Raw genomic sequence first — 8,059 nt, forward strand, 5'->3', positions numbered from 1 at the left:
AGGACAATTACTACCTTTATAACACTATCTTTATAACACCCACTACCTGACGTCTTTATACCTGAGGACTTACTACCTAAGGACCTACTACCTGAGGACCTACCTGTGGACCTACCACCTGTGGACCTACTACCTGAGGACCTACCTGTGGACCTACCACCTGTGGACCTACTACCTGAGGACCTACTACCTGAGGTCTTTATACCTGAGGACCTACTACCTGAGGACCTACTACCTGAAAGGGAACGTAACGTAAGATTATAATTACTTCTAGTGGTAGAGGAGGTGCCTCCCCGTGGATGAAGAACTGGTTGAGGGAGCAGGGGGGTAGCTGGTACTCCTCCATCCCCAGATACAAGTCCTTCAGCAGCTCTGCCTTCCTCTAGCTGCTCAGATTTCCAATCAGCCCCAGCGCCGCCTCAAAGGCCTCCTGAGGTCGTCTGAAGCCCCCAAGCCAGCAGAGCAGCCCCTCCAGGCGGCCCGTCCGCCGCTGCCGTCGGGGGCGAACTGAGCCCAGCCGATGGAGCCGGTCCTCAGCTTCACGTAGTTGTTCCCGGCCAAGGTGGCAAAGGTGGGCAGCAGCTGCTGCTGCACACTGAAGAAGGTGCAGAAGCTGGAGGCGGTGTAGTTCTTGCAGGAGATGTAGCTCCGCGAGCCACTCTGTCCCAGCGCCTTCCACCGGAAGCCAGAGAGCGGCAGCAGCCCCGCCGGGAGATCAAAGATGTAGAAGTCACTGTCGTTGGAAAGCACCGGGCACCGCCAGTCCCTGGCCAGGCCGGCGATCTCCTGGTCAGCCTCTTCATAGCACTGAGCCAGTGGGACCTCCAGCCGGGCCAGCGTCTGCTTGGCTTTTTGCGTCAGTGTCTGGAGCTTCTTGTCGGTGTGGTCCGAGCCTCCGTCCAGCACCACGTACGGCGAGATCCGGCATTCTCTGAGGGCTTTGAAGAACTTCTCAATCAGGAACTCAAACTTAGCATACTCCCCGCCGTGGTTCTGGTCCAGACCTGACCAATCAACCAGGAACACATTGAACACCACGTTAGTAACAGACAGACATCCTGCTTGTTGCCCAGAGGAACAAGACCTCCTCTTGTTCCTCTGGGCAACAAGCAGGATCACCAGGGAATTGTATATATTCTATATTTAATCAGACAGATTTAATCTGATAGCCCAGTGCTGGTCAAGGGGTCACAGGGGTCCATCACTGAAAAAAGGTTGAGAACCACTGCTCTAAACCATCAGGTTTAACTAACTACAACCAGATCCTCTACCGTCCATTATGAAACCCATAATGAATATATGATTTTCCTTCATGTAATATTACCGTGTAAGTCAACAAACCTCCTGTTGTCGACTTTAGAGACAGGATGTAGATGCAGGTGTGACAGGTGAAAAAGAGGAGTGAACTGCTTCTGTGTCTATTCAGCTGCTCCCCAGGGGAGAGACGGAGGATTTCACCAGATCGCTGTCTGGATAGAGAATCCACCAGTTCTTTGGAACACTGGACTTAAACTGGGACAAGGTTCCAGCTTTAGAGACTGAGACAAGGCTCCAGCTTTAGAGACAAGACTCCAGCTTTAGAGACAAGGCTCCAGCTTTAGAGACAAGACTCCAGCTTTAGAGACAAGACTCCAGCTTTAGAGACTGGGACAAGGCTCCAGCTTTAGAGACTGGGACAAGGCTCCAGCTTTAGAGACTAAATGAAGGACCTCTGCATCCATCCATCCATCCATTATCAGCCGCTTATCCGGGGTCGGGTCGCGGTGGCAGCAGGTTCAGCAGGCCGACCCAGGCTTCCCTCTCACCCGCAACACTTTCCAGCTCATTCTGGGGGATCCCGAGGCGTTCCAAGGCCAGCCGGGAGATATAATCCCTCCAGCGTGTCCTCGGTCTTCCCCGGGGTCTCCTACCAGTTGGACGTGCCTGGAAAACCTCTAATGGGAGGCGTCCAGGAGGCATCCTGACTAGATGCCCGAACCACCTCAGCTGACTCCTTTCGACACGAAGGAGCAGCGACTCGACTCCAAGCTCCCTCCTGATGTCCGAGCTCCTTACCCTATCTCTAAGGGTGAGCCCGGCCACCCTGCGGAGGAAGCTCATTTCGGTCGCTTGTATTCGAGATCTCGTTCTTTCGGTCACGACCCAGAGTTCGTGACCATAGGTGAGGGTTGGAACATAGACCGACCAGTAAATGGAGAGCTTCGCCTTCCGGCTCAGCTCCCTCTTCACCAGGACGGACCGGTACAGCGCCTGTTTTATTGCTGCAGCCGCACCGATCCGTCTGTCGATCTCCCGCTCCACCTTACCCTCACTCGTGAACAAGACCCCGAGATACTTGAACTCCTTCGCTTGGGGTAGGCAGTTTGTCCCCACCTGGAGGGAGCAATCCACCGGTTTCCGGCAGAGCACCATGGCCTCAGATTTGGAGGCGCTAACTCTCATCCCTGCCGCTTCACACTCGGCTGCAAAACGCCCCAGTGAATGCTGGACGTCACAATCCGAGGAGGCAAACATCATCCGCGAACAGCAGAGAGGCGATCCCGAGACTCCCGAACCGGATCCTCTCCGCCCCCTGGCTGCGCCTAGATATCCTGTCCATGAAGGTCACGAACAGGACCGGTGATAAAGGGCAGCCCTGGCGGAGGCCAACACCCACCGGGAACGTGTCTGACTTACTACCGAGGATACAAACACAGCTCCTACTGCAGGCGTACAAAGACCGGATAGCCCGTGCCAACGGGTCCGGCACCCCATACTCCCGCAGCACCCCCCACAAAAACCCCCGAGGGACCCGGTCGAAAGCCCTCTCCAAGTCCACAAAGCACATGTAGACTGGTTGGGCAAACTCCCAGGACCCCTCCAGTAGTCTTGCAAGGGTAAAGAGCTGGTCCACTGTTCCACGACCGGGACGGAATCCGCACTGCTCGTCTTGAATCTGAGGTTCGACAAGCGGTCGGAGCCTCCCTTCCAGCACCCTGGCATAAGCTTTTCCCGGGAGGCTGAGCAGTGTGATGCCACGATAGTTTGAGCACACTCTCCGGTCCCCCTTCTTGAAGATGGGAACCACCACCCCGGTCTGCCAGTCCATGGGCACTGTTCCCGACCCCCATGCGACACTGAAAAGGCGTGTCAACCAAGACAGCCCAACAATGTCCAGCGCTTTCAGCATCTCAGGGCGGATCTCATCCACCCCTGGCGCCTTGCCACCAAGGAGCTTTTTGACTACCTTAGCGACCTCTGCCAGGGATATGGGAGAAACCACCCCAAAGACTTCCGGCGCTGCCCCCTCTCCGGGGGACATGTTAGCCGGGTTTAGGAGTTCCTCAAAGTGCTCTTTCCACCGCCCGACGATGTCCCCAGTCCGGGTCAGCAGTTCCCCCCCCCCCCGCTGAGAACAGCCTGGGGTAGGCCCTGCTTTCCCTTCCTGAGCCGTCGGATGGTTTGCCAGAACTTCCTTGAGGCCAACCGAAAGTCCTTCTCATGGCCTCCCCGAACTCCTCCCATGCCCGAGTTTTAGCATCCGCGACCATCGCAGCTGCAGCCCTTCTGGCCTGCCGGTACCCGTCAGCTGCTTCAGGAGACCCCTGGGCCAGCCAGGCCCGAAAGGCCTCCTTCTTCAGTTTGACGGCTTCCCTCACCCCCGGTGTCCACCACCGGGTTCTTGGGTTGCCGCCACGACGGGCACCGATGACCTTCTGGCCACAGCTCCGAGCAGCCGCGTCCACAATAGAGGCTTTGAACATGGTCCACTCGGGTTCCATGTCCCCAGCCTCCCTCGGGATTTGTGAGAAGTTCTTCCGGAGGTGGGAGTTGAAGACCTCCCGGACAGGACCCTCCGCCAGACGTTCCCAGTTCACCCTCACTACACGTTTGGGCTTGCCAGGTCTTTCTAGCCGACTCCCCCGCCATCTGATCCAACTCACCACCAGGTGGTGATCAGTTGACAGCTCTGCTCCTCTCTTCACCCGAGTGTCCAAGACATACGGCCGCAGATCAGATGATACGACTACAAAGTCGATCATTGATCTCCGGCCTAAGGTGTTCTGGTACCAGGTACACTTATGAGCCACCTTATGCTCGAACATGGTGTTCGTTATGGACAAACTGTGGCTAGCACAGAAGTCCAACAACAAAACACCATTCGGGTTCAGATCGGGCAAGCCGTTCCTCCCAATCACGCCCCGCCAGGTTTCTCTGTCATTGCCCACGTGAGCGTTGAAGTCTCCCAGGAGAACTATGGAGTCGGCAGGCGGCGCCCTTTCCAGGACCCCTCCCACCGACTCCAAGAAGGCCGGATACTCCGAACTGCTGTTCGGTGCATAAGCACAGACAACAGTCAGAGCTTTACTCCCTGCAACCCGTAGGCGCAGGGAGGCGACCCTCTCGTTCTCCGGGGAAAACTCCAACATAGCAGCGCTCAGCCGGGGGCTCGTGAGTATCCCCACTCCCGCCCGGCGCCTCTCACCCTGGGCAACTCCAGAAAAGGACAAAGTCCAACCCTTCTCCAGGAGCTTGGTTCCAGAGCCCATGCTGTGCGTGGAGGTGAGCCCAACTAAATCTAGCTGGTACCGCTCCACCTCCTGCACCAGCTCCGGCTCTTTCCCCGCTAGCGAGGTGATGTTCCACGTCCCTAGAGCTAGTCTATGCTGCCGGCGATCGGCTCGCCCAGGTCTCCTGCCTGGCCCGCCGCCCGGTCTGCATAGCACCCGACCCCGATGCTTCCCCCCGCGGGTGGTGAGTCCACAGGGTTGCATATGTTACAATATATATATATTGGGATTAATTTCTGTTTCACTCCTCAAGGCGGTTGGCATGGTGGACACTACCACTTTAGTCCCCAGGGGGCGCCAGAACCACCAGAGTCAAAGTTCCTGTTGCGTAACTTTTCCTGTTGCATAATAAAAACTGATGAATCACCACCTGGTCAAATGATTCTTTGTCCTGAAGTGGAAACTGTGGATGTGTTAGTTTGACTAATGTTTTACTGGTTTATGACATGGCTCAAAGACAACAAACCATTGTGTGCCTCTTGTTGCACTTTACCCTCTCTGCTGTACAGCCTGTAAGACCCTGCTGAGGGATCATAATAGCATATGGTATCATAATGATCTTCATGAAATATGATCTGAAAGAAGCGTTGAAACTATTTAAACTTCTGTCAAACATAGAAATCAGACTTCTTCTTCATCATCACGGCCCTGACGTTGTGACACACGTGATAGTTATTGATGACTGATCAGACTCAGCAGGCAATTAAAACACAAAACACCCAGTACTTGTTGCAGTACTTGGTACTACTTGCTGTGTCCTACCGGAGTCGAGGTACAGCATGTAGAGGAGGTTGCAGCCGTCGATCAGCAGCCGGCTCTCCGTGAAGCGGACGTCCCGGTAGACCCGGTGCCGGTCCAGCAGAGCGGTCAGGAGATGAACCCCCATGAGGTCTGCAGGGACTGAGGCTATGAATAGACTGAACAGTACAAGTACCACCAGTACCTCTGAGATGCAGTACAGGAGAACCCTTCAGGAGCCCAGGAGGAAAATAGGAAATTAGAGCTCTTCTCAAGAAGGGAAATGTAAGGCAAGCCAAGTTTATGTGTAGCACATTTCAACAACAAGGCGATTCAAAGTGCTTCACATGAAACCATCAAAACCATCAAAACATAATGCAGAGAAAACAGGATTTAAAAACATTTAAGAAAACATTAAAACAGTTAAAAAAGTTATGACATCATACACATCTACTGACACTACTGACATCCTGTAACAGGGTCCATGTTCATAACAAAAGAAAGAGTGGCTTGTCCCTCACAGGGACCCTTACTACTGAACATGACAAAAGAAGGAGGGGCTTGTCCCTCACAGGGACCCTTACTACTGAACATGACAAAAGAAGGAGGGGCTTGTCCCTCACAGGGACCCTTACTACTGAACATGACAAAAGAAGGAGGGGCTTGTCCCTCACAGGGACCCTTACTACTGAACATGACAAAAGAAGGAGGGGCTTGTCCCTCACAGGGACCCTTACTACTGAACATGACAAAAGAAGGAGTGGCTTGTCCCTCACAGGGACCCTTACTACTGAACATGACAAAAGAAGGAGGGGCTTGTCCCTCACAGGGACCCTTACTACTGAACATGACACAAGAAGGAGGGGCTTGTCCCTCACAGGGACCCTTACTACTGAACATGACAAAAGAAGGAGGGGCTTGTCCCTCACAGGGACCCTTACTACTGAACATGACAAAAGAAGGAGGGGCTTGTCCCTCACAGGGACCCTTACTACTGAACATGACAAAAGAAGGAGGGGCTTGTCCCTCACAGGGACCCTTACTACTGAACATGACAAAAGAAGGAGGGGCTTGTCCCTCACAGGGACCCTTACTACTGAACATGACACAAGAAGGAGGGGCTTGTCCCTCACAGGGACCCTTACTACTGAACATGACAAAAGAAGGAGGGGCTTGTCCCTCACAGGGACCCTTACTACTGAACATGACAAAAGAAGGAGGGGCTTATCCCTCACAGGGACCCTTACTACTGGACAGACTGTTTATGTTGTTCCTCATAAAAGACAAATGTTTCTTCTGGTACCTGTTCACAAAAAAAGGAAAACTGATTTATATTCTGTTGTTAACTTGCTGTGGCTCCAGAGTGTTATATTGTTCTGATAACATTACTTTAAAATAAAAGCGTGCGATACACTAGTTTTTACGTCCTTATTGAATTTGGCGCATAATGAGGTCACAGTTAATCTCAGAAAAATAATGCGATTAATCAGTTAATTTTTTTCAACTTTGTCCAGCCCTAATATAAATATAATAATGTAAGATAATTGCGTTCTCTAGGTATTTAGTATATTTAACATTTTATTTTACAAGTAAATAGAGAAACATAATAATACAAATATAGAAATGAATACATTCAATACAATAGTTCTTCAAATCATATTCAGCAACCATTTCTTCACTTCAACCTTTTATTTATTGTTTAATTACATTTTATCTGCTGCACCACCTGACCTTCATCAATGAGACCTGACATGTTATCTCCTGTGGGCTGATTCCTCTTGACTCACTGTGGCTTCTTAAAGAGTTAAATAATATTCAATATTATCATGAAAATGGTTTGAATGTGTGTAATATATTTAACTTAACACTGTTAAACATTTACATGTAATAAATGATCTCAAGCGTCAGATAACGATTCATATCGTGACATTTCTTGCACTTGTGACATTTGACATCTGGTTGCGTTGCCTGAGTTTTGCAACTAATTTCAAATTAAAGAGGTATATAGTAGCAGCTAGCATTAGCTTTTGTTCTCGCTAGCAACTTCATTCATCCATCCATCCATCCATTATCAGCCGTTTATCCGGGGTCGGGTCTCGGTGGCAGCAGGTCCATCAGGCCGACCCAGGCTTCCCTCTCACCCGCAACACTTTCCAGCTCATTCTGGGATCCCGAGGCGTTCCAAGGCCAGCCGGGAGATATGATCCCTCCAGCGTGTCCTGGGTCTTCCCCGGGGTCTCTACCAGTTACCAACTTCATTCATATACTTTGTTAATACGATAAAGAGTTTTATGATAAAATACAATATTTATAGTTTTAGATTGGTTGTATGACTTGACATGAAAAGTGTACCACCCTACCTGTAAGTTAAAGTAGATATTTAATCAATATTTCAGAGATCTACTAATCTTTTCTCTCAGCCACAGATGGCAGATGGTGAGTCTCTTGATGATGCAACATCCTGTTAACTCTGCACTCCTTCAAAATAAAAGTCTGTTACCTCCTCTACACTCCACTTCAAAATAAAAGTCTGTTAACTCCTCTGCACTCCACTTCAAAATAAAAGTCTGTTAATGCTGCACTCCACTTCAAAATAAAACATGAACATTTCTGGACAAAAGTATTTTAATTATTTCAACAGCTTAAAACTATTGGTGTTTGTAAACATTCATTTTATTTTACATGTTTCAATAATAAAAGCATACCATAGTATTTATTTTATTTTAAATGTATTATGATGAAAATACATTATTTTATACACACACACACAC

This window comes from Taurulus bubalis (assembly GCF_910589615.1).
Source record: "Taurulus bubalis genome assembly, chromosome: 12".
NCBI lineage: Eukaryota > Metazoa > Chordata > Actinopteri > Perciformes > Cottidae > Taurulus > Taurulus bubalis.